Source organism: Sarcophilus harrisii, chromosome 3, assembly GCF_902635505.1.
Source record: "Sarcophilus harrisii chromosome 3, mSarHar1.11, whole genome shotgun sequence".
In the NCBI taxonomy this organism is placed as follows: Eukaryota; Metazoa; Chordata; class Mammalia; order Dasyuromorphia; family Dasyuridae; genus Sarcophilus; species Sarcophilus harrisii.
The window spans coordinates 7,048,897-7,075,159 of NC_045428.1; the positions used below are offsets into that span (position 1 = coordinate 7,048,897).

The window sequence follows — 26,263 nt, forward strand, 5'->3', positions numbered from 1 at the left end:
TGAGACCCGTGCATAAAAGCCATCTGTATTGACATCTTTAACTGACATCAGCTTTCTCTGCTGTGGTTGTAGTATTTCATCTACGTATCAAAGACGCCGCAAAGGAATAAGAGGGAGCCTTAAATTACTGGACAAATTGGAAAACGGAGAGGGAAAAATTAAGGAATCCAAATGTCAGAAAGGATAAGATGATTCTTACTTAAAATGGGAATGCCAGGAATGATAGTGAGGTTTCTGGTACTAGGACATGGTTTTGCACAGATTTTGAGTTTCAGATGATGGCAAGACTTTTAGGTAGAAACACCCAATAGTCTTTTGGAATCTGGAGACTGGTGCTTGGAAGAGGAAGCAGAACTGGAGATGATTATTTAGCAATTATCGGCATTAGATGAGAGTTGAAATTTTAGGAATATATGAGATCTTAGAGAGGAAAGTGTAGAAAGGGTACAGAAGAACACAAATGTGATGACTGCACTTTGAAAAAATCCCCAGCCCCACATGGAAAGTAAGAGGAAAAAGAGCTCAAGAAAGAAGGCAGAGTAGAGATACCTGACAGGGATATAAGGGGTACTGGATACTTAAGAGATGAACAAAGTTGCGAGTTTGTATCAGTTGTCCTACAGAGATGTGCAATAGGATCTATGGAGGGAAGACGGCTTGGGTTTGGCGATGAATTTGGCATTGGTGACCTTCCAGAATCGCTGTTGATTCATCTTGCTTCATGACACCTACTTTGGTACTCTGCTCCGATTTCTCCTTTGAATAAATCCAGCTTGATAAGATTCCATCCCTTTTAATTCAACATGCGCACATTAAGTGTCTACTTCATGCCAAGTACCATGCTTACTTGGCACTGGGGATACCAAACCACAGATGAAACAGCACTTGTACCCAAGAAGCTTGTGTTTCACTGGGAAGTGTGTGTGTGTGTGGGGGGGGGGTTAATGTGGGCAAATGCACTGAAGGAGTAGAATATAATATAAGAAAAGTAACAGAAGAGAGAGAGAACACTTAAAATTAGGGAATTTGGGGAAAGTTTCAAAAAGGAGAGGGAAATATAGTTGAACCCTGGAAGAGGACAAAGGGTTTGAAAGCTGGAGATAAGGAGTGATTATGGTTCAGGTAGGGAGGTCAGCTTGTATGGATGCACAGAAGTGGGTGAAGGAATGACAATCCATTCCATTGGTGATAAAACTATTGTATTTCCTCCTTTCCCCCCCCAACTTAGATTCTGATTCTGATTCCATACCCAGCACAGGACAGTCCATCTCCCTCTAGCACAGATCTCAAAGGCCCAGGTGCACTGGGCGTGGTGCGCTCAGCATTGCCAGAAAGATTCCATTGATAAATGGGAGCTGGAATTGTGGCAGGCTTGTGGGGAGTGGGGGTGGCGGGGGGGGGCACTGAGTAATCTGACTAGAATGTCCGTGGGTTTTACTCTTGGCATGCATCTGGCAGAAGCTGTGGTCTGCGGTTTCAGCCCTCTTGGATGCAGAAATGCCTGAAGGTTAATCCAAGCTCAGGGGCTTTGCACCCAATTGGGGCTAAAACAAAAAGCCTGAAACTCTAGCCATCCAAACCAAGTACCATGGAGGTCTCATTTCTCCTGGAAACCAAATCCTGGGATTTCTGGAGTGAAAAACCTAAGCTTAATGGTGATGCCATCCCGAAGCTGTCATTTCCTGAGTTTGTCAATTTGGGGAAGGGAGACTGTTCTGGCTGCTGAAAATGCAAGCCAGTTTCTGCATGTGTGCATGAATACACATACAAACTCAAAAATACATACACATACACGCACTGAATACGCACTTCAGTGGGTTCAACACAAAAACTTGGCTACTTTGTACAATAAAGAACGAAGGAGAACATTTGGCACAGGCTCCCACCCTGTTCTCAGATTTTGACAATTATTTTTGAAAGCTGAAACCTAATCATTTTTGTACTTAATCCTTTGGGGGCAAAGAAAGAAGCAAAAGAAAAAAAAAAGTTCTTAAAAAAAAAAAAAGCTTGCATACCTCTAAAGTCTCCTTCCTCCCTCCCACCTCCTCAGGTGTTGAAGACATTTCTAAACCTTCCTGCATTATGCTGTTTTCCCCCCTTCTTGCTTCTCCCCTCTTCTTTCCTTCCTTCCTTCTTTCCTTCCTTCCTTTCTTTCACTTCCTTCTTTCCCTCCTTTCCTCCTTCCCTCCTTCATTTCTTTCTCTTTCTTTCTTCCTTTCTTCCCCCTCTTTCCTTTTCTTTCTTTCTTCCTTCCTTCATCCCTTCTTTCTTTTATTCTTGCTTTTTTCCCAATTTTCTTTTTTGTTTCTTCCTTTCTCCCTTCTTTCTTTCCTTTTCTCTTTCTTTCTTTGTCTTTTTCCTTCCTTCCTTCCTTCCTTCCTTCCTTTCTTCCTTCTTTCCTTCCTTCCTTCCTTCCTTCCTTCCTTCCTTCCTCTTTCCCTCTCTCTATGCCTCCGTTTCTATCTCTGTCACTGTCTCACTATGTCTGTGTGTGTGTGTCTCTGTGTCTCTGTTTCTGTCTCTCTCCCTTTTCCTCTCCCTCTCTCTCTCCCTCTGTCTGTCTCTGTCTGTCTGTCTGTCTGTCTCTCTTTCTCTCTGTCTCTCTCTATGTGTCTCTTTTTCTTTTTCTTATAACAGAATGCAAACTCAATGAATATTCTATGGATATGTGGTTAATGGAGCATTTTGGCTCGAGTCCATTAAAACATCTTGCACAATGGAATTATTTACTGCTTCATATGTCAATTTATGTGCTGTGTGCAAATTTGCTTCTATCCAAAGGGGATGAAAATTTGCCAAGCTGGCTGAAGTAATAACACATTCCTTATTATCCCCCTCCATAGTTGCCCCAAAATAAAGTATAAGCATGAATGCCTAGGGATATAATAGAGCTAATGGTCTGTTTGTCTTTCTGATGCTCTCTACCTAAATGACAGAATCTACCAATAACTTCTGTTTTCTAAACTGCAGTAGTGGGATGATGAGAAAAAGAGTCATTTTGAGATCTTTGGACATCGCATTGAACCATTCATTAGATATATTTTGCTTCTATTACTTTTGGCGATTCATCACCTCCCTGGGTCTCAGTTTTCTCATCTGTAGAATGAAAGCTTTGAACGACATGATTGTTGAGGTCCCTTTTTATTTCTAGATCGGTGGTTTTCAAGGAACCTTGTCTTTTGAAGGCTGTCATGAACATTGGTAGGAAGTCAGTTCCCGTGTGACCAAACAATACACTTTATGTCCATCAATATTATTTATGAAGACGGTCTTGGGAATGAGTTAGGCTGACAGACTCTAACAACTCATACACTATAAGTGCAAGAGACAAGGTTTACTATGATGGCTATGGGGTACAGATATGGTAGGAGGGGCTACATCTATTTAGAGATTTAGATTTGAACACAATAGAGCTGAGAAGACTTCTCAGTAAAGCAGAAACACTGAGGATCCTTCCCAGAGCCCTGATTCTAATGTTATGATGGACCTTACAGATTCTTTCATCAAACCCTTACTTTTCACAGATAATAAACGGACTAAATAGACAAGCAGAGTCAGGTCAGTTTATTGGACATGAATCTGGAGGCAAACCCCTACGTGGGGGAAGCAAAGCGGGATCATTAAAGGGAAAATCAATCCAGGAAAACCACACCAAAGCAAAATGGGGATATGGAATGACATGAAATGAGGCTGTGGAAGCATTATGGTTGGGAGTCAAGGGTTGGACTAGACCAAGGCCAAGGAACAGATTGGAAGAAATAGTCATGGATGCTAGAAATCTTTCTTCCCTTTGACCTTAGTTCCTGGCAGCCCACCTCACCCACAGATCCTGATTTGTGGACTTCTATTTCAATATCAATGTATGTAAAAGATACTTGTTCTATAGGATGAGGCTAGTAGAGCACTTTGCATAAGTTATAAGAGGGATTTTTTTTTTTAGGGGAAGGGTGAGTGATATGAGATGAATTAGATTATTACTGAATCCTCTTCCTCTTCTCAAATGATGTGATTTTGTGAGTTCTGGGATCAGAAATATAGACTAAGAGCTAGAAAGAAAATCAGACAGAAGACAGATATAGAGATATACACATACAAATATACATTTACATATGTTTTTATAGCTAGACATAGATATCATATACATATATGTGTGTAGATGTGTGAAATATATTTATATATGTGTACACACATAGACGTGTGTATATATATGTGTATGCACACACACACACACACACACACACGTGTGTATGTATGTGTATCTTCAGTAGGTAGTCACCTAGGAGAAAGTCACTATTTCTGAGCTCAAATCCCTACTTGGCCATGCATTTGGCTTTAAAGTACTAGAAAGATTTTCCTAAAGTATTGTCAGAGTCAAGTCCCCTGCTGTTTTTCTCTCCTTTGTATCCTTGGTCCATGGCCAGAAGGGCTGAAGCATCTAATTTATATAGAACTTTATTGGGTCTCCAGGATTTGTTATACACTAGAAACAAGAGGAAAAGATGAGTATAATTCCTAACTTAACAAGAATTCAGAACCAGTTCAGAAAGATGCCTGAATAAGGAACGACCCAAGTGTAAAGATTAAGCACTAAATTCTGAAGCATAATGGAATTAAGATTCCTAGTGAGTACTTTATCAATCCTTGGGGATTAATTGAGTGATTGATTAAAAAGAACTCTTTCTGGTCTGTTTTCTCATCTCAACATTCAAGGAGAAGTCTAGTCCATAATTGATGCTCCATTAGGTGCTGGCTCTTTTTTTTTTTTCTCATAGCAGGATATAATGAGCTTTTTTCCCCTCCCCATTCCACTTCCATTCTAGCCTTCACTGAATCTCTTCCCTCAAACACTGTAAGTGTAAGAAAAAATGACTCAAAGTCTCAGCTCTCCAGGAAGAATAGCAGCCTCCATTATCTCAGCGGACTACACCTCCTTTCTACTCATCTCAAATCTCAAATCTCAACAATAGAATTAAAAAAAACATAGCTTAAGGCATCAGATCCCAATTTATGAGGAAGCACAGACATTAACTTCTGCTCTAAATGTTGGGTGTGTGCTTGTAAGTCAGAGTGAGCAAACAGAGTGTGTGTGTGTGTGTGTGTGTGTGTGTGTATGGGCTAAGAGAAGGAAGAAAGAAACAGCTCAGAGGGGGCACACGATTTTTTCTCCATTCTTTTACAACTCATGCTTATTGAAAGACAGGCTTCTGGGGCTTCGTGAAATGTTAGCCCCTTGTTAATTTAATTAACACAAAAGGGGGCACCGAGTTGGCACCTCGGAGGGTATTAAATGCTGCTTTGCTGACTATATGACCTCAGACGAAATATTTTCCATGACAGGAACCCCAAAGACGCTGGCACCAAGTCAGAAAGGAGGTTTTCAGAACGTGTTTACATTCTGTCCATGGCCCCCGGCTGTTCCAAACCCATCAGCAGGTGCTGCCTTTCTCTGTTCTTTGCTCACCTGGCTCAGGACCAGAAGGTTCCAGGGCCTTGGGCTCAGCAAGCTTAACCATTTATTGACATGGGTGGCCCAGAAACTCAATAGACTGATTTATTCCCCACTGGAAGCAAGAGAGAAAATCTAGCACAATTTCAGAATTTGGAGAGGATCCACAGGAAATCTATAAAGAAGACTGAGGGTGGGAGGGATAACCTAAATAAAAAGATTCAAAGGCCTTGGCCTATTCACATTGACCACAAAAGTAGAATTTAACGTCTTTGTAATGTTCTCAGAGGGTATGAAAATCATAGAATCTCAGAGTTGGAATGGAATTCAGAGGTCAATATGGTGGACCCCTGTTTGAACAGGAACTGTCTCCAAGAGAGTGATGAAATATAATTATGTCATGTCTTCTTGAATCTCTTCAGTGATGAGGAACTCACTTCCATTTAAAGTGACCCATTTCCTTTGGGGATCAGACAATCATTAGGCAATAGTCCTTTACATCAAGCCATCCCAGCTTGGCTGCCTTTCTCATGATCATACCTCGGCAGAAATAGATCCAAGCCCCCCTTCTACTTGATAGCGGCCTTTGATCTTTCCTTCTTCCCAAGAGGAACCATGAATGGTTCAAAGAGACTTGGGAAACCTTCTGAAGTCTATTGGATCTGCTTGTCCTTGCCAAGGACGAGGAGCTGCTCATTACGATGTCAATAGAGCAATCTGTGATTTTCATAGGAAAAAAAAAATCATTAAAGAAGTCGCCTGAAGAACCTAAGGGGCAAAACCTCCTCAGAAAAGGGGCCCAAACCTGTAGTGAGAGGGAGAGAAGACTAGCCCCGAGACAACCCAGCTGCTCCCTTGTGGCTTCCTCAGCTGAGAACTGATTTGTTTTAGGATTGCAGGAGAATCCCCAAAAGAGGGAGGCTTCATAGTCTGACACATGGGGAGAACTGCACAGAGGCTGTGATGGCACGATGTGCCCGGGGGGCAATCACGGAGCCACAGAAGCATTTCCTGAGTGTTGAACAAATCATAGAAGAGACCCATTCTCTGCCCAGTGTCTTAAATAAATACAACAATTCACAAGTGTATGGCTTTCATGAAAAGAAAGCACTTCCACCTACTTACCTACTTGAGCATTCCAAGAACTAGGGGAGAGGCAGGATGTTTCTTGGGAAGGGAGGGAGCAGTGTAATGACTAATGGATAGAGAAGGTGCAGCTAGGAAGTGTAATAATGGATATTCCATTGGCCTGGAGTCCAAAATTTCAGACACTTACAAATTGTGTGATCCTGGGCAAGTCACTTAACCTCTGCCTACATAAAAGTGGAAAAGAAATAGCAAATAAGTAAGTGCCAAGAAAACTCCACAGGTGGTCCACAGTGTCATGAAGAAGTGGTTACAAAGGAACTACAATTTATAAAGAACCACCCTCAAAGTCCTGGAAATCTGGGCTACACTGGGGATACAAAAATAACTTGTCACCAACATTGAACAAATGAGTCAGGAAGACTTTTTTTTACTACTTCCTTTGTGTGCAATCTCTGTGTCACTTCTATGGGGATCTCGTAGGGCAAAAATCCATCCACTGAGGCAGAGAAGCTTCCCCTTTTACCTTACGGACTTTGAGAGTTGCCTGTGGTCCTAACATAGAGGTCTGTTCAGGATCTCCTGGCCAGTGCATGTCAGTGGTGAGACTTGAATCAGATTTTCCTGACTGACTTTCTACAAGTTTTCTACTCAGTCTGAAATACTGTTTCCTCAGGAAAACTTGATCGGTTTTTCACCAATGGAAAGTCCTTTCATTATGGGCTCTTAGAGTAATATCTCACCTATGAGATAACTACATTTCCAAAGTTTATTGAGCTAGAAACAGCCTGTCATGGAAATCCGTGTGTTCAGGACTCTGTGCATGCACTCTAAATGTGGGGCAGAGATCTGTGTTGGAGGCCACCCAACCCACTGATTTCCAGCTTGTACTGTACAGTTCTCTGCCTTTACGGCACATTTCCCTGCATCCGTATTCCCCACTGAGAACTCATCCATCAGCCATGAATACAGACTTCTGGAGAGGAAAACTAATTTTCTTTTTCACACTTCTCTATGTACTCCAGACAAACCCTTTAGGCTGTATTTCCTCTCTATACTCTCAAGGATGTGTTAGAAAATTCATTTCATCAGTCTGACTACTTAGCTAGAGGCTGAGTACTAGATCCAGAGGGAGAAAATGGCATTTGAAATTCTACTCCTCTGCTAAGAGACCATTGTGAGCTTGGGCAAATCCTGTCACTTCTTAGCTGCCATCTCTTCATGTAAGAAATGAGGAAGTTGCCATCCAGATTTTCCAACACTGAATCAGTGACCTGTTGGGATAACCTTCACGTTCAAAGATGTCGTCTCTCTTTGCAAATTCTCTAAATTATAAAATGAAAGATTTGAAATAAATGTCTTTAAGACTCTATTTTATCTCTGAATTTGTAAATCTACTTCTAGGTAGTTGGTCTTTACATTTTGAACATATGGTGACTATCCAGATTGGGGAGTGTGTGATCAGTGATCCTCCATTGAATCCTCCATGTAATAATTGGTTGATGTCTGCTTTTCTGAGACCATCCCCAACTATTTTTGCCATTCCTGTCTATTAGAATATAAACTCCATGAGGATGAGACTTTATGATCCAAGAAGGCAGTGTGGTAGAGGCCAAAGAGTTCCATATCTAGAGTTAGAAGACTTGAGCCCACCTTCTGTCTCAGCCCCACACTTCCTGTCAGACCTTAGAAATTCAATTTGTCTTCATGGACCTTACTTTTCTCAGTCACAAAGTGGTTAATCCCAATGACTCCAAATGGTCCTTTTTAGTACATTCTCTCTGTGATATGATTTTACATTTAATTCCAAGATGGCACTGGGCTCCTCTGGATCAACATGAGAGGAACTAATCAATAATTCTTAAAATGGAGTCATGTGAAACTGGCTTCCCAGCCAATCTCGGCCCTCCTTGCCCTTTCTTTTAATCTATAAGATCCATGAATGTAGAGCCTTTTCTGCTAATCTGCCTCGGTGCACTGCACACTGAAAGTGGCCTTTCATGGCCTTTGAATTGGCCATGGGCATTTAGAAGTTATCATAATAATTGTCTTTAGAGAAGCCCTCTGACATGAAATGGGCCGATCCTATTGCCCCAGGTGGCTGCTGTTCTTGCCCTGAGTTCATTTTGCTGCAGACACGAGTTGCCAAGCACAGGTTGGGTCACCGAAATACCAACTGCTGTGGCCTGGGCTTGGAGAAGGCAGCCAAGCAAGCTCCCTAAGGAAAACATGCTTTCATAAAGAAAACATTTTTAGGGCCTACCCTTTAAGTAAAATAAATCAATGGAAACATTCAGCAATTGGTGTAGCCTCCAGGGCTTTGCTTTCAGTGTTGTTATTATTATTTTTTGCTCTAAGCATGGAAGAACCAAGCCTGAACATGTTTGCCATCTCTAAGGAGAGGGAAGAAGGATCAAGTTCTAAGAAATATTGTTGTTCCCCCTCTTTGCTCCCCAAATCTAAACTGAAGCAGTAAAAAAGGGGATTCCCTCGCCCACCATCTTCTTCTGTACTCCCCAGAAACAGCTGGATAATGACATTGCCCTTGGAGTTTTGCAACAAGTGTGCCTTTAGTGGTAAATAAATAAATTCCCTGAAGCCAGCCACTGATGGTTCTGGTGTTCTGATTCCCCCGTTGTTTCTCCAGTAGGGAGCCAGTCCCACCACCCCTCCTCACTTTTATTTGAAGAACCTAAGGCATTAAGGTGGGAAGTGACTTTTTTAATGTCACACACATATTAAGTGGCAAATGCAGGATTTGAATCCAAGATCTCAGGCTCCAAATCCAAAGCTCTCTCCATTCCCCTCCAATGTTTTTCAGGGGGTACTTAGCCATGAGGTGACAGAAGGACATTGATCTTGGAGGACAGCTAGCCCAACTTCTCATTATACAAGAATCCTACCTGCCACAGAAGAGGCACTAAGGGGCACCATAGTGCAAGCATGCTGGAGTCACCAAGACTCATCTCCCTGAGTTCAAATCCAGCCTCAGACACAGGCAGGGCAGGGCCTGCTTTTGCTATTAATTTAGATTCACAGAGTTAGCATGTAGGAGGTACTTAATTATTACTTAGCTGAGTGATCAACAGATGAAGGAACCAAGACTCACAAAGGATAATCGGTGGACTAAGGGTCATCTAGGTAGTGAGCCTGGCCCCTTGATACCACAGTCCTTAATCTTTCCAATGTTATCTCAGATCAGAGACAGACCGTTCTGCTCTGATCCTTGTTTGGAAAATATGAATTTGTTCCAAAATGACTGATATATTAAAGAGTAGTTTAAACAGAGATTTTTGCATTTGTTGACTCTTCATTTGATTTTTGTGAAAACTGAGGGACTTGCATAGAATAGTTTGGAGAATGGGAGGATAAGCCCCTCAACATACAGAGGAGCCTGCAAGAAAACTTGATGTCTCATTCCATCAGGGGCTTCCTTCATCCCGGATGTGGTGAGAGTTCTTGGAGGAAGGATGTAACCCTCTGAGGAGTGAGAGGTGGGGGCCTAGAGAGGAAGGTACAGGAAGGAAGGATGCTCTACAGTGGGGAATAAAGGGGTCAGGTAATCTATGGATGCTGTGGCATATTATCTCCACAAAATGAACACAGCTTTGTCGGGGTGTCCCAAGAGCATCAGTGACAACCCAATAAAGATCAAAATGTCGCAGTCCTCCTCTGAGACCAAATCTGAGTAGTGCTACTAACTTCATCCTTCACCCCCACCCCAAGCCCTATGGTTTTGAGTATAGGACTTTATAAATTCAGGTATTCTTCTTTCTTCCCTCCTTTTCTTTCTTTCTTTCTTTCTTTCTTTCTTTCTTTCTTTCTTTCTTTCTTTCTTTCTTTCTTTCTTTCTTTCTTCTTTCTTTTTTCTTTCTTTCTTTCTTTCTTTCTTTCTTTCTTTCTTTCTTCTTTCTTTTTTCTTTCTTTCTTTCTTTCTTTCTTTCTTTCTTTCTTTCTTTCTTTCTTTCTTTCTTTCTTTCTTTCTTTCTTTCTTCTTTCCTTCCTTCCTTCCTTCCTTCCTTCCCTCCATTCTTCCCTCCCTCCACCTATTTATCTATGTATCTATTTATATATGCATATATGTATCTGCCTATGTATCTCTCCATCTATATATCTTTGTACTATGTATCTATATGTATATATAGACATACATTTATTTATATACCCAGTTTCATTGAGCATATTATTTGAACACCTGTCCTGTAGAGAAGAGAGAGACATTGAGCCATGACACTTACAGGAACCTAAGACAAATCAGACCGCTTATGAAAAGCAGGCTCAGAACTCTGCAAGGAGACTCTGATAATTGATGGATTTGTTAAAATTGTAGTATTCCATTACTTGTGCTCATACCATATTATTGGGAGAAACTGGTGGGAAAAATAGATGAGCCCTTGTTTCCCAAAGAAAAGCGGTCATTAAAATAAGTTTTCAATTTCTCAAAGACAATCTGACCCATTTTCTTTCCCTAATTCAATCAGGGTCTGATTATTTGTGTATTTGCAGCCCAGAAGCTGACATTCACAAGTTTCCAAGACCATTTGCCTCTCAGGGGCATCACTTGGAGTTTATTGTTATTCATTGCCGTCCAATTCTGCTTGAACTCATTTGGCATTTTCGATTGGGATTTTCTTGACAGAAATCCTGGAGTGTTTTGTCATTTCTTTCACCAGCTCATATTACAGATGAGGGATCTAAGACCAACAGGATTAAGTGACTTGGCCAGAGTCACATAGCTAGTAAATATCTGAGGCCAGATTTGAACTCAGGTAGATGATGAGTCTTCCTAACAACTCCAAGCACGGTCCTTTGTCCATTGTGCCACCTGGCTGCCTCTATTGAGCAACTGTTGCTCAAAATTGGATAGGGGAATATAATGGAATATATCCGTTTTATAAAAAATGTTCAATATAAAAAAATCAGCCTTCCAAGGAAAGATCTTCCTGAAGTGATAGAAAATCAAGGAGGTGAATCAAAACAATAGCACCCAACACCAAGCAAAACCCAAGCAAAGTAAGTCTGTAAATACAAGACTCTGGTCAACTTCGATGGTCATCAACGTCAGAATCATGTTGTTTCTGTCCAAGGACAGCTCCCCTTTCTGTTAGTTTGTGATGAACTCCTTTAAGGGAATGTAATATGGAGTGTGTTTGTTTAGGCATTTGCTGGGAAATGTTATTCGCGCCGAAACAAAACATATCCATAAATTAATAGCAGAAACAAAGCTATGAGACGACAAGGAATGGAAAAACAAACAAACAACAATAACGAAGCATGTTGTCTTGTCATATATCAGCCCTCAGACTCCCTGATCAAATAATAATAATATTTTCATATTTACTTTAATTAATTTTGTCTTTGCACAAGGGTCCTCGTCATCATTGAGTCTGAAACAAAGAGAGGAGTGAAACAAAACAAACAAACCCCCTCCTCGATCCTTCTGGGACTTAGCTGAAGGTACCACTCCAATCTTTCTCCTAGCACATCCCCAAATATCTCTTCCCACAGGGAAAAAAAAGACTGCTTTCAGCCTGGGTTTCAGAGATTGCAGCTTTCTCTTCTCACAATCTCTTACAGATCAGTGGGCCAAGGTACGTTCTGAGATCTGGGCTGTGCCCACTCCCCATCCCAAGTTCAACAAGCTCCAAAAAAGGGACTTCAAACTGCTTCCAACTGAAAAGGATGAAGAGGTTTTAGTCTCAGGACAAAAGAAATAAACTGGATGCTGGCAGGAACGCCCACCCTGGAGCCTTACTTTGCTCCCTTCCCAATTATTCTTTTCCTCATGTTTACTCTATCAAAACCTCTCCAGAGGTTACCTAGCTTTTAATTACCCCAGCCCCAAATCCTGATGAGCTCCCTGAAACGGTTGCCTGAAAGAATGCTGCAGTTAACACCCCACCCTGGCAGGGCTCCAGCCCCGATTCTGGGGAACAGAGAAGGGGGTGAAGGGGCCGGGAGGCTTAGCAGAACACTGACCAGGCCCCTGATCTGTTTACATTGGGAGCTGTTCTGAGAAACCTGGCCCAGTGGCGTCATCTCATTTAAAACAGGGGAGACAATGGGGAAGTCATGGGTGGTACAGGAATCTCTCCCTGCAATCTGGCTTCCAATCACTGCCTTACAGACTTTAAATTCCTGATGAATGACATGGAACAATTAGGAACCTGCTTGTAAAAGCCCACCAGTAAGGGTGGGGGGAGAAAGGCATTGGGGTGGGTATCTCCAGGACCACAACAAGGGGGACCACCTCCATCAGAAACAGGATACTCTGGGGGCTGGCCGAGTCTGGGGTTGTCCTGGAAGCCAGCTGCCTTCCCTCCATTTCACCCCCCCCTCCCCTCCCAGGAGACCTGGCACCCTCAAGGATGCTCTTGCAGACAATGCCTCAGAGTCCCCTTTCCCTGATAATCCAGTGGGGCTTTGCAGCTCACTGCTGGCGAGCATTTTAATTACCAGCTCCTGCAGGAACCATGCACTAAAGGAGAGAAGGAGGAGAGAAATTGTCTCCCTGGAGATCCTGCTCGATTTTTTTTCGGGATTGGGTTAGCTTGTCACCTCAAAGCCTGCTTGCTCAGGTGGGTTTTAGAATATGCATGTTTTATACCCAGGAATCTATAAACAACAGCCCCAACATTTTTCAGCTTGAAACAACTTGGCTTTAAAAGGTGTTTGAGAAGGAAGTGCAAGAGCATTGCTGACCTCACACACTGCTACAGAGAGATAGACATTTACAGAGAGATAGATATGCAGTCTCTCTGTTTCTCTCTGTCTGTCTGTCTCTGTCTGACACACACACACACTCTCTCTCTCTCTCTCTCTGTCTTTGTCTCTCTGTCTCTCTGTCTCTGTCCCTTTCTCTAGATTTGTCTCTCTTTCTTCTCTTTCTCTCTGCCTCTCTCTGTCTCTGTCTCTCTGTCTCTATTTCTCTCTCTCTTTCTCACTGTATTTCCCTCTGTCTTTCTCTCTATCTCTGCCTCTCTTTCTTACTGTATCTCCTTCTGTCTCTCTCTCTGTCTCTGTTTCTCTCTTTTCCTGTCTCTAGTTCTGTCTCTCCTTCCCTCTCTCCCTCTTTGTGTGTCTTTCTGTCTATCTCTCTGTCTCTCTCTTCTTCTGTCTCTCTCTCCCTCTCTTTCTTCTCACTACCTCTGTATGTATGTCTCTAGCTCTATCTCTTTGTCTCTCTGTCTCTCTGTGTCTCACTGTCTCTGTCTCTCTCTCTCTGTCTCACTGTCTCTGTCTCATTCTGTGTCTCTCTCTGTTTCTGTCTCTGTCTCTCTGTGTCTTATTCTCTTTCTCTCTGTCTCTTTCTGTGTCTCTCATTTTTCTCCAGCTCTATCTTGTTTTTCTTAGTCTCTGTCTCTCTATCTTTTTTCTTCTGTCTCTATCTCTTTCTCACACACACACACAGAGAGAGAGAGAGAGAGAGAGAGAGAGAGAGAGAGAGAGAGAAAGAGAGAGAAAGTTAATCATAACTAATACTCCTTTAGTGGAAAAACGGTGACATCTCTAGTCAATCACTCTCTCTGTCTCTGATTGTCTCATTTGGCTTCTATCCCATGCCTTCATTCACTCACTAACTACAGAACTCTCCATCTCAAGCTCTTAGGGCTTGTCTCCTGGACATGCTTACACTATCAAGGGCCAGTGGTCATTTTATAGTCTAGAAGCTTATCATATCTGCCAGGCAGAGACATGGTATCCTTTCCTTATTGTCAATCCTCTGAAAAAGGTGATACTTAAATATCCAAGTTAACATTCAATAAATGCAGGTTTTCTGATGATAAATATAGTGCTTTAAAAATAAGTTACCTCTTGTCAACACAACTAAGAAGTCTACTATTAAGCTTCTACTATGTGTTAAAAATGCTATTGATTCCAAAGAATTAAAAGATATGCTCCCTCTCCTAGACCATGAGTTTAATCCTGTCACCGCCATGAACAGTCGAGAAGGATGTCAGTTAGACTAGTTAGACTCAAGTCACAGAGAAATGACCAGTCCAGCAGATTCAAAGTAGACAAAAAGAAGAGCTGGTGAGAAAAAGGAAGAGTTGGTACGAAACTTCCCCCCAAAAGTTTGTGGAGTCCAAGGTAATGGAGTCCAAGGGAAAAGAGACTCAATCTTAGATTGTGAATGTGGCAAAGGGCTAAGGCACAGTTGCTTGAACATTGAAGGGTTTTTGTCTTAATGATGGAATATCCAAAAAATTACCCATAAACTTGGCTTGGTTTCCTTGCTATTAATCTACTTATCATCTGCCCTTGATTCCAATACAAATGCTACTATTAGGTGATCTGGAGATGCACCAAAGACACTAGTGGGACCCTGGGAAATACAACATCCTCAGTCCATCCATTCAAGCTTGCAACGTTTTTGTTTGGTCAAAGGAATGGCCTAGTGGGAGTTGGGGAGCAGTGGAAATCTAAGCCTAGAGCATTCTTCTAAGATGCTTCTTCCTCGGGAGTTTGCTGGAACACTCTTTCCCCTGGTTGACCACATTGTAAATCTCCTTAATGACCACAAATTCAATGCTTCATTTTCCGCCACTCTCTATTCCTTTAGAATTCTCCATCTTGCCCCATATATGTATTTCCTCTCATCCTTTTCCCCTTCTTTTCCTGTGTTCTCTTCCCACATTCCCACACAATCTTAACATTATAAACTCCTTGGGAACAAGAACTGTTTTCCTTTTAAATATTTGTAGCCCCAGGTTTTAGCAGAGTGGACCTTAGTTGCTAGGGAACCCTTAGTAAATGTTCATTGACTGATTGGCCTTTCTACAGGGTCCATTGCATGTGACATAAATCTCTCAGTCAATTGAACACTTTCTGCCAGTTTCATTCCATTACATTCAAAAGGTCTTCAAAGACTTTTCCAATCTTGTGTGTAATCTACTCCTGAGAATGATTATTCATCTTCCCACCTGCTTTAAAGGGACAGAAATGACATGATTGATTTATTTCTTCATTTCACCTCAATTTTCTGAAAAAATAAAGGCTTTGAACTTGAAAACATGTAAGATCCTTTTGAATACGAGTACTCCATGATCCTATGATGGGAAGCTGTGATGATCCCTTGTGCTTTAGGATTCTCCTCTGACACACCTGTAGATTCCCATAAATTGCTTTATCATGTTCCCCATATTTTTTCAAGGGTCAAAGTTGTATTCTTTTAGCACCAAGATCAAGAAGCTGAGCATGGTGGGTGAAAGAGGGTCCTTCTTCTTTCGGAAGACAGAGTTCCAATCCTGATTCTGATCACTTATCCATGGGTCATCTTGGGCTAGTCCCTCCTCTACACTGACCTCTCATTCTTCATATCTAAGGTGAGGGAGCAAGACTAGACTGAATTACCTGAAGGTCCCTTCCAACCCCAAATGTATATGACTTTATGGTTAATGATGTGTCACACAAAAAATGAAAAACCCATGAATCCATTTGAGCAGCCAATTCATATTTCCTCAAATGTTTGGAAAGCCACAGGATGAGCATGATGGAAGGCTTTCTTGTACCCCAATCTTCCTCTATTAAGCTCTGAGTATCAGCCCCCCACATCCCTCCCTCAGAGAAAGATGGGAACAGTAAAACGGGATAGTTTCTCCTCAAGATCAAGCTAATCTTGCAAAGGTTATATACTCTAGTATGCTAAGGAAGCACATTTATGATTTTTGAAACTCTAATTTGGTTCCTGAAGATTTAGAGGATCCTGATCCATTAAAGGTAGAAGAGGGCAAGATTTCTGTTATCACCAGGAATGGAAGTGCAATGGCTCAGAACTCTCTAAAAACCAAATGCACACATACATACAGACACACAAACACACAGAGACACACACCCACGCACACCTCACATTGCCCATAAAATATGTGATATTTCCATTTTAAATAATGTTTATGCTGTTTACCTAGTCTAGAATTCTTTCCAACAACTCCTCCACCCTCATTCAAATTCTGACCTTTAAAAAATTTGCTCCTACTTTCTCAGTAATAACGTGACATTTATATGATATTTTGTTTTGAAAAGTAGTTCATATTAGCCATAGGTAGACAGAAAGACAGATAGAAAGAAAGATACATGGACAGATAGATTTAATTATCTAACCATCTATCAATTACCTCACACGAGTCTCACAAAAAAAGCAGCAAGGGAGGTACAGAAAATCTCATTAGCCCCATTTTCCATATAGGATGCTGAGGTTCAATGGATAAAGTAATAACTTCCCCACCTGATAGATTTTAGTGAATTGATTGGAAATGGAGCAAATCTCTGGAATCTTTTTTGAATTCCCACTAGAACTACACATACATATATGTAAGTAGATGCCGCATCATGGTCAAGTTCAAGTAAAATCTAATCTAATCCAAATTAACCTAGTGAGTTAATTAGACTCTTACTCAGAACCTTCTGTGAGTCAGGTATGGTGATTGATATTGGCGAGGAAATTAGAATATTCAAACAGTCCCTACCTTTAAGGAGCTTATATTTGCTCCTGAATATCCCATTTGTTGGTTAATTGTTTCCCTTGTGTACACAAGGATCCACAAGGATCCACAAAGTGTGTGTCCCCTTCACAAATGTGAAGAAGAAAATGAATACTGAAATTTAAGTGAGTTAAATAAACATTCATTAAGGCTCTTCACCATGTAATGCTAGTGATAAGTCCCATGCTAGCAGACAGAAAGGTAAAGTGACATTTCATCCTGCTAAAATCAGTTAACTGAGAATTGTCCCCTTGTGAGTTTCTTCCTGTCTCCCTGCAACTTCCCTCACTTGGGATATATTTTGAAGCTTGACATCACTTAGGCATCATTTTTCTAGGGAAAAAAGACAAATAATAATCCTCTGTGAATGAGGCTTGAAGGATTGACCTTTCCCCGGCAGGACTGAGCTGTGAAGGGATCACCAAGAGACAGATGAGTGACCCTGTTCCAAACAATTGCCCAGAATTCAGTGCAGTGACATACACTGATCCCTGACTGACACTGGGGACGTGAGGCTTTCCGGCATGAGCAGACATGGCATGTTAGGGATTAATCACAGCCAAAGTGGATTGTGGACATTCAGAAGGAGCTTTGGGATAAAAGATCGGTGCCTTCTGGACCCATCCCTCAAAGATCAGCCTGGTGCTCCATTACACCAACTATCTTAATTCCATCAGCAATTTCTTCTCCCATGATCTCATACTTAATATAATCACTCAGCTCAATATTGAATATATGGTTATGGAAATTTGGGGACCTTTTAGAAGCCAAGATCTTTTTAAAGCTCCCTAAGGTTCAAAAGGTGAGATCCTGAAATTATCTTAGGTTTTCAAAATATATTCTTCTTGTGGTGCTAAATGTTTGTGTGCCATAAACATGAGCTCCTCCATAGAAATAAATGCTGTGGATCACCCAAGGGTCAATGGAAGCATGCACAGCAAAAGTGAATAGGCTTCAAGACATTGGCAATGAGAAATTGGAAGAAATTACATAAAATGTATATAAAAAATATACGACCATATGAAGAAGGGAGTCAATCGATAGCAAGGATATGAGACAACCTGTGGACAACATTGTGCTATCAACATACATATTCATATAAACACATCACAAAACAAAACAACATCTCAAGGGAGTCACAATATCAATGGGTGATGATCAGGAGCACAGAATGACAAAGGATGTATGTGTAGGCTGCTATCTATGCCATTGCTGGGAGTCCTCAGAGCAGTAAAGACTATCCATGGCAGCTTCACAGAGTGGCTACAAATCAAATGAAATCAATTAAAATATATGGAGAAATATTCCTACTTACGCATCCCTATTTCTTAGAGCTCCAGCTAAATATAGTTATCCAACCAAACCAGCGAGTATATATCAGCGGAGAGAACTTTAAATTTTCAAGTTAATTAATACATTAACAGGATCAAGTGGTATTTATTTAGCAATTACTATAGACATAGCAACAAACAAATGGCTAGAGGGGGTGCAGGAGATGGGCAAAACAACTCCGCTCTTGAGGAGTTTATGATCTGTTAGGGAAGACAAAACAATTTCTGCCCAAAGGGCATCATGGTCATTGTCAGCATCTGGGAGTTTGGAGTTGGAAGGAACCTCAGTAGCCCTGTGATACCACCCATTCCCCTAAGACCTCTTAGCCAACGCAGCTGCTGTTCTTTCCTTTGTGGCCCTAGCTTAGAGATGTCCTCATTATCTCTTGAGGCAGCCCGCTCTTCCTTGCGATCACTCTACTGGAGAGGACATATGTTTTGACCGTGAGTCTCAATCTTGCTCTCTCAGCAGCTTCTTCTGGATCCTAGCTTTGCCTTTCAGGGCCTAGCAGAATGAGACCTAATTTTCTTTCATAGGAAGGCAATGAAAATATTTAAAGACAACTTTCATGTCCCCTTTGAATTTGCTTCATTAGATTCATAAATGGCTCAAAACCAACTCTTAGATATAAAAGGAAGGCACTTTGTCAAACCCACTCTCCCCTGCCTTTTAAAACAATAACAACCACAACACAACACAAAACAAAAATATTACGTTGAAACTAAGACTTAGAATGATTGAGTGATTTACTCAATTTCACACACATTAATAGGGTCATAGATTCAGAGCTGAAATGAATTTTGGACACCATTCAAACCAACTCCTTTCCTTACATATAAGGACACTGAGAACCAGAAAGGTAGGTGCCCTCCCCAGGGACATACAGCTAGGAAGGCTTTGAGTTGAGATGGGAATCAATGTCTCCTGCCTCTCAAGCTAATAGCTCATTTTCTTAGCCACTTGTAGAGCTGGGATTTGAACTCAGGTCCTCTGGATTTACTGAGTCTCCTAATTCATCACATCTCAAGTAGTCCTGATTTTCTTTCTCAACACATGTTAGAGTAAAAGGCAGAGGATATCACTGAGAAAAAAGGAAATATCTGAGTAGAAGATACACCATTTCAGCCCCCCAAAGGGCATTCTCCCTTTGCAGCCAAGGATTAAAGAATGAGAGCAGAGCAAGAACTCTGGGTTACAGATGACATTCACTCCACTGTTTTTCTTTGACTCTGCTGAGACAACATTTTTCCACCTTAAGCTGTGTAACCCATCCTGGCAGTGTCATAAGCATGCGATTATACCCCCAAAGGAATGGAAGGGGAACAAAATCAATTCCATCCATTTCACCAGACTCGAATGGGAAAGGCAATGGATAATGTTTAATTAAGTGAGGTACTAACACATATAATTCCACTGGGGAAGAGATTCTTTAAAAGCTTCCTTTTAAAATATGCATGGTTTCTCACTAATAATAACGAGAAAGAAGCCCAAGATTCTCCAGACACAGCCTCACCCTCCCTCAACCAGCCCTGGCATGCCAGCCTTCCCAGGATTAACCCACACACCAAGATCCTAACTTGAGTTTGTGGGGGGAGGAAGGGCTGGGGCAGGGCTTTCACTCTTCAGAGGCAGAAAATCTTTATCATCCAACCTGTCATTATTCTCTCTTGCCCCTTTCCCTCTTTCTGCCCAATCCTCCTCCCTCCTCCCCCAGCAGGCCAAGAGAAAGGTAAGGATTTGCTGAGTGGATCGAGATTTGGGGTACAAAAGGAAGCCAGCGATAAGTGCTCCCTCTGAGTGATAGAAATAGTGAGTTAGGAAAGTAGCCCAAGGCACTTAGGTAGAAATCCCAGAAAATATTCTTTCATTAAAGATGATGTTTTACACACAGAAAACACACTCACTCACTCATACACACGCACAATATGGAGTGCATTTTGAAATGAATTGAATAAGGCTCAAAATAGGCTGGACCATGTCCTACTTTGCCTTTTAATAACAAACATAAAGAGGCGGCCCAAGAATATTGAATAAGAAAGTTGCAATGCAGCTGAAGGCACAGAAGGCAATCCCTTAGATGGCGGGATGAACCATGGATACTGGATGGCCCTCTAAGTAGCTCCTTCCTCCATCCATTTGCTAAAAGCTGGAAATCCTTTGTAGGACTTCTTTTATTTTGCTAGATCTTGATAATTTATAATAAAGTTAGAAAAATGTATCCTGGACAAGTGGCCCCATTTAGGGTTTCAAATGTCAGTAGGGGAGTAGAAATCATATTTGGCTTGGGCGGGAAGTTGCTTCCTTAGGATTTTGAGTAGCGGGGTTAGGTATAAGATGATCCTAACAGAGGTGTGAGAGAGAAGATGGAAAACTTCACCTCAAGCTATTGGGCCAAATGAACAAACATGAAGACTGTCCTGGGGAGAGGGCAGTGAGAATGAATGGGGGCATGAATTTAGGGTTCACTGTAATTAAGACAATGAACATATTAAAAAATATTTTTTTCTGAGTAAACCTCAGAGCAGCGTTCATAGGCTGAGTCTTTCTTGCCTTAGAAGGTTGAGAGATGAAGAAGCCTTGGATCTGGGTTCTGGTGGGCAAGCTCAAGGTCTTCTTCACCACAGATTCTAGGAGGAGGACAGCCACCAAGGGGAGGGTGCTATAGATGAAAGGAAGAGGAAAGCCCAAGCCAAGGAAAGGCATGAGAGAAGATCCAGACAGGAGCTGAGTAGCCAGAAGATAGAACTGAAAGGGACATACATACAATAATTCAACAAAACATTTCAGGATATTATATTTTAAATATCAAGCTCCTGGGAAAGGATATTGAGTGACTCTGATTTATTTTAAATATTCCAGGTTTATATACATTTAGTTCTTTAAGCTGACCTTTGAGGCCCTTTGTCCCCTGGTTATCTCACTCAGGAAACTCTTGGCTTGAAGTGGTGTTCTAATTATGTTTCCAGAAAGGAAGAGGTTAGATATACTCTGATCAAGATGGAGTACAAATCACAAACCTGGCACAAGATCATGGTATAATAATAATGAAAGATCTCTCTCTCTCTCTCTCTCTCTCTCTCTCTCTCTCTCTCTCTCTCTCTCTTTCTTTCTTTCTCTCTTTCTCTCTTTCTCTCTCTCTTCTCTGTCTGTGTCTCTGTCTCTATATCTGTGTCTCTGTCTCTTTCTCTGTCTCTCTGTTTCCTTTTCCTCTCTTTCTCTTTCTCTTCCTCTCATGGAAATTTCCTTAGAAGAAGTCAGGTCAGGTGGGATAAGTTGTCAAAAAACTTTTTGGAGTCACAAAGGGAAAAAAAAAAGTAAAAATTAGAGAGTCTGATATGGATGCATAGGGAACTCACCAGTCAACACAGATTTTGACATTCAGAGAAGAAGGAAGCAAGGGCAGCTAAAGGACATTGGATGCAAAAGCATTCTACTGTATTGTCAGAGTTCTTTCAGGACCACTAATTCTCAGAATAAGCTGAGTCTGATGAGAAATATTAAAGAGGAAATTTATTTTTTTCAAGTGTTATTAGAGTAAGATGAGATCCTTGGCTGGGGTGGCCTGTAGGGGAAACCTATATGCATGCATATAATCACTATTCATGATAATGAATATGGAGAAAAGGTACAGCGATTTATCTTATATTTAGTTTCTATTTTCTCTTCTGAGGAACCTTAGCTTAAAAATAAGAATAAAAACATGCCTAAAAGGCAGCTGAGAACCAAATGATTAATGAAGATGTAATAAGAAAGCCTAATGAGAGATAGTAAATAAAGAGACAGAAGAGATCAAGGAGATATAAAAAGAGAGCATCTAAGAATCTTGGATGGCTTTAAGTCATTGAGACTGGGGTGGGGGGAATAGATATAGATATAGATATATGTATGTATATCTATATCTATATCTATATCTATTCAGGGATTCTGGAGGAGTTTGATAGGCATAATTGCTTAGCCACTGTCCTTGATATTTGGAGACTCATAAACATTCAGAAAAGCACCGCACGACTGTAGGCAAAAGTTGTCCACATTTTCAACAAAAGGGAGAAAAATAGAGGCTTCACATTATAAGTCAATGAATTTGAATTGGATTCTGTGTAATGAAATTTCCAGATACATGTAGGAGCAATTAGGTGGTACAGTGGATAAAGTACCAGATCTGGAGTCAGGAAGTCCTTCTAGCTAAATGACCCTGAACAAGTCATTTAATCCTATTTACCTCAGTTTTTACCTGGGAATTTTTGAATAGACAGAACTAAGAAGTGATCAAAGGCAGAGTTGGAGTGACTGGTTCCCTGAGGATATTAGAAAAATCTTTCTCTTCTAGAACTGGTAACCAAATAAGACAAGCTGGTCAATCCTCTGATTTATTCAATAAAAATTTTGGCTTAAAGTTGTGGTAGATTATGCTTTAAAGGCTACATACAATTATGAAAACATTGTGTTGTCTCTAAGTTTCTAATTTTTATTTAATTAATTAACTAACTAATTAAATTAATAATTTAAATCCAAAATTGTTTATTTTAAGCTCCTTGTTTGTTATTTTCAATAGTATTCTGAAGATAACGTTCTCTAGATAAAGCAAAGATCTCTATCCGTTGTTTGAGTCATGTAGATCTTTAATGCATTTAGAGAGTAATGCAAAAAAATTATCAATGTCTAGCCTAAATGATCAAGAATTTAAATAATTAATTTAATTAAATTTATTTATTTAATTAAATTTTTTAAAGAATTAAAAAGTTAAAAGGACTGAATCTATATTGATCATCAGGTTTTGCTACTTCTCAGCTGTATGATTTTTTTTTTAATGATATAATATGTGTCATTGAGCTTCCTAAAAGAAAAGAAAATGGATTTAAGTGGACCCGAGGGCCATTGTCTGAAGGCTAATACTGCCAGTCCTTCATTTGCTACATCTAGATCACTTCAGATGTTGGCACCTTAGGCAAGAATTGCTAGGTTTTGATAGGAAGTAGGATGAAGAGGATGGTAACCAAAGAGCCCGTTCTGAGGATGATCAGTGGGAAGAGACCGGTCCCTTCCTCTTTTCATACGGGAGAGCGGGGGTCAAGATTCATTCACTGTACTAGAGATGAAGAATGAAACACAGTTTTGGCCATTGTGAATATATGGGTTTGTTTTCCTCAACTGTTTATTGGTTACAAGGTAAGATTTTATGTTTTGTTTTGTTTAAGAACAAGACTCAAGGAGGAGATGGGGCAATGTCAGAGATGGAAAACAATGATAAGACCATGAATAAATCATTTTTAAAAGTACACAAAACAGACAAAAAGAAAGTTTAGAAAGAAACACAGATAAATAGGAGCAGTGAACTCAGGTAAGGAATGAATTATAAAGGTAACAAAAACAAACAAGGAAAAAAGTTATGAATAAGGCAGTTAATGGGGATTCATAGCGTCGCTTTTTTGTGCTTTCCTTTTGTGTTCCTTTGTGTTTGTCACATTCAAAATAAGACAAAACATTCATGTTTTCATCAAATATAATCCCTGCCATGAGCTTTAGAAAAATAAGGATCCCTAAGCATGCACCTCAGAGAGGTTATGCTAACAACACCAAGTTTAGATGTTGTCCCCTGTACAAGCAAACATTTGGTATCTCGGGGAGTTACTCGTACTGTTTACATTTAATGGATTTATACACACTCATAACATAAATACATGGAGAGACAGAAACACCCTACAGATGTAGGCCTTTGTGGCACATACTCAGATGCACGTAGGGACACTACACAGGGATACACACAGCCCCCTTATCTCATGCAGCCAAATGTACATAGACCCATAATTCTTGTCTCATATTTTGTTATTTCCTACACAGAATCTACTTTAATCATTATTCCAGCAAACCACAATATTTAATATAAATTCCAGCCAAGGATGGCCTTGGGCAAAGTCTTGAAGTCTGCAAGGCTCCTCTTGGGTCCTTCCTTCTTTGGTTTTCCTCTTTCACGTTAAGACCTCCAATTGGAGGTCTAGTTAGCCCATCATCAATGGCCTTCCCTCCCTAGCCCAGGACTCTCACACTGCAGGGTTAGCCAAACACATTGGAGCAGACACTCACCTTTCTTGTTTCTCCTATCTACCAGACCCAAGTTCTCAGTGTGATAATCTGGCAAATCAGCCAGTGCAAAGTAAGGAAGGCTAGAGGGCATCTGTATTTTAATTATTATTTTCTGGAGAGACTAAGGGCCCCAGTGGAACACTTATTAGAACTGTTATAAAGAAACTTAAATCTCAGCTACAGAATCATAGAATTTCAGAGTCAACAAAAATAATAGCAGCCATCAAGTCCAGACCATACCTGAATTGGGCTCCCATTTCCAAAATTTCCAATGAGGAGGAACATCTAACTTTCACTCGATGATTTTCAGAAGCACCTCTTCAGTTTTAGTATTTTCCAGACACACTCCTCTATTATTGGATAATCTGGTCTCTAAAGTAGCCTGCTGTGAGCCCTAGGAAAGTATACACAGCAGCTGCCCAAGAGAGACTGAGCGAAGAAGCCAATAGAATGAGGGGTCCTTAAACTTCTGTGTGTAGACAGGATTTTGGACTTGGACTAAAGAAGTTCCGATTTTAAATCCTCCCTTAGACATTCCAGTAGAATACTGGAAAATCACTTCCTCTTTCAGTTTCCTCATCTGTAAAATGGGGTTGATACGAATAGGGTCTTTCTCACAGATCAAATGAAGTAATATATGTGAAAATCACTTTACAAATCTAAAACAAGTGAAATGAACAGGCTGTCAAATTTAATTAATAATAACCACCCTGTACGTTTCACTTGTTAAACAAAACTATAATAAATGATTCTGCCAAAAGCCTTGTTGAAATCAGTGCACTCTCTGATGATCTACCTGATCCAAGCCCCACCAAAGGAGCCACTTTAGTTCAGTTTGTTCTTACCCTCTGCATAATGATTCCTGGTGGTATTCAGTCCCTTCTTTAAGTATTCATTCCCACGCTGGGAACATTTAATGACCTAGAAGGGAATTTTGTTGGGATCATCATTAATCCTATTGATCTGGAGTTTCCAGGATTTATTCAAGATCGACTTTTAATTTTACTGTGTTTGATTCCAGTTATATTTATTTTCTTTTGAAGAATTAAGTTCAGCATTAAAGAATCAGGAGGTTGTGTTATCTCACACGTGCTTAAATAAATCAACCATAACCAGCAGCATCACCAGCAGTCAAAATTGGCTATTCAAGTCAGTAAGAAGAACTTGTGGGATCTACCACCAGTCCCAGGCATCTGAGGAAGCCATCATGTTAGCCTTTCTTTCAGTAGATTTTTATGTATATGTACATATATGTACAAAATCACAAGCATATAAAAGGCAGAGAATCAAAGTCCCACAAGAAATTTTTCCAAATTTCCAGCCCTTATTTTACATTTAAAATAAATTCAAGGAATAGTTATTAAAGTCCTACTGCCTACTAAATATTTTTCTAGGTGCTAAGGAAAGATAGAATATTTGAAAAAGACACAATCCCCATTTTTATCTCAATATAACAAACATCTTATTTATTATTATATGTATATATATATTTTTTTTCTTTTAACATCTCAATTCCAAATATAATCTTCTTTATCTCCTATCCAGAGAATCATATCTTTTAACAATAACAACCACAAAAGAATAGAGGGAGGGGGAAAGTAGGTCAGCCAACCTACCCAACATATCAACCAAATGTGCTGGTGTATGAACCATTCCATATTCATAGATCAACCCTTGCTGAGAAAAGAAGGTACGTCTTCTCTTCCCTTTGGGGGGACCAAGCCTCAAAAGGCATCTATGGATTTCTGACTGTATACAGGGGACTGAAGTACAAACTGGAGATGCAATGGCCAGAGTGAAATATTGCCTATTTCATTATTTCCTGATGCTCATAAAG

At 40.5% G+C, this 26,263-nt stretch overlaps 1 protein-coding gene across 1 annotated transcript in view; it reads right to left on the reverse strand.

Moving 5' to 3' along the window:
* Positions 1 to 26,263, reverse strand: part of TPRG1 (tumor protein p63 regulated 1) — a 148,141-nt gene that overhangs the window by 16,194 nt on the left and 105,684 nt on the right. The gene's annotated exons all lie outside the window — the stretch shown is intronic.